A 2,071-nucleotide genomic window follows, 5' to 3' on the forward strand; every position below is an offset into this window, starting at 1 on the left:
TTCAAGATGGAAAACATACAGTCGCGGTTTTTGTTGATCTCCAACAAGTCTATGACAAAGTATGGAGGAAAGGGTTGTTATCAAAAATGATGGACTACGGAATTGATGGAAATCTCTACTTCTGGATTAAACAATTTCTCAGTAACAGAACAATCCAAACAAAAATTTATAACGGACTGTCAAACAGAGAAGTATTAGAGGAAGGTCTCCCACAAGGATCCTGCCTCAGCTGTACTCTCTTTCTTATTTTTATAAATGATCTACCAGAAGTATTACAGACAGACACGGCCCTATATGCTGACGATTTAGTTATGTGGTATAACAAAGCACCTACCAATAGCCTCCAATAGAATAAATGAATATTTAGAAAGCTTAAACACCTTCTGTGATAAATGGAAATTAAAAGTAAATTGCAATAAAACAGTCTACTCTATATTTACTAAGAGCCATCCTGTTTCCAAGAAAGAAATAACACTCTCCATCCAAGGCCATCGACTTGCGAAAGAAGAAAACCCGACATATTTGGGCATACAGTTAGACAGACAACTATCTCTGAACAAACACACTCAGAATGTAAAAATCAAAGCCACAAAGAGACTCCAGTTACTAAAATGACTAGCCAGTACTAATTCGGGAGCAGACAAAAACTCGCTTCGACAACTCTATTTAGGCTATGTGCGTTCCGTCATGGACTACAATTTAGCCCTCTAAAATGTAGGTAGTAAAAACACACACAAAACCTTGGACAGAGTACAAAACCAAGCCCTTCGCTTCATCTCCGGTGCCCTGAGATCGACACCCACAGCAGCATGTGAAATACATACTAATGTGGAACCACTTGGACTTCGCAGAGAATCAGCAGTGCTTGAAATGGTTGAAAGATACAAACGAAAAGAGGAAAACCATCCAAACAGAATTCTGGCAGAGAAATGGAAACCAAGAACAAGATTAAAACAAAAATCCCTGCTACACATTGCTAACAACTTGAATGAAAGACACAGACTCCCAGAAAACAGAGAAAAATCTATTTTAATCAGTCAAAAACCTCCATACACCGAACTAAAACTTCCAAAAATAAAGACTAACATCGTAGAAGAAACAACGAGAAATAAAAACAAATCAGATATACAAACATTAGCAATGAAGACAATACAAGAATACCCAGACAACTGGATACATGTTTACACAGATGGATCTGCCCACAAAGGAACTAAAAATGCTGGGTATGGGTTTGTAGCAGAATACCCAGATAAAACCTGTGATACAATCCACAATTCTTGCGGAAGCTCCTGCTCAAACTACGAGGCAGAGGCAGTTGCAATAGAAGCCTCACTGCGACACCTCTCTTCTGTTTTCCAGCTAAACCCTTCAAAACTTCAAAACACTGTCATCTTCACAGACTCCAAATCGGTTTCTCAAGCTCTCGATTTAGATAAACTCTCCTCAACGTTCAATAGCTTAAGATCTCAACTAGATGAATTCCTTACAACACACAGAGTAGACTTATCTCTCCAGTGGATACCGGGACATTCAAATATACCAGGAAATGACAATGCAGACAGACTAGCCAGACTCGGATCAACACTTTTACAACCATCATTTCCAGTATCCTTAGACACAGCGAAAAAATAATCAAAACAAATAAGAGAGAAGAATGGATGAACAGTTGGGCAATGAGCACCACGGGTAGATGTATGTTTCCCATATGACCACTCCTGTAAAGACTGATTGCCTAAATAAGCTCAGAAGACACCGCAAAGCATCATCTTTCAAACTAAGAACACAACACATACCGCTCAAACAACCATTTAAGCAAAATTACAAAAGACACATCCCCTTCCTGCCCCCTATGTCAACACCCAATGAAACAGTAACACACCACTTGCTTGAATGTCAACCTCTTGAAGACCTGAGATGCACATTCCTCCCCAAATTCAAGCATCAGTAACACACTTTATAGTCACCTGGAACAACTACAAAAGGGCATCTAACTTCTACGTCATGGCACAAGACCGAAGGGCTAGAGCCGGTGGTCGCGGTTCGGATAAGTAAATCTTTCGTTCCCGACATT

Source organism: Berghia stephanieae, chromosome 11 (assembly GCF_034508935.2).
Source record: "Berghia stephanieae isolate SIO BIC M18660-M18661 chromosome 11, UCSD_Bste_1.3, whole genome shotgun sequence".
NCBI classification, from domain to species: domain Eukaryota; kingdom Metazoa; phylum Mollusca; class Gastropoda; order Nudibranchia; family Aeolidiidae; genus Berghia; species Berghia stephanieae.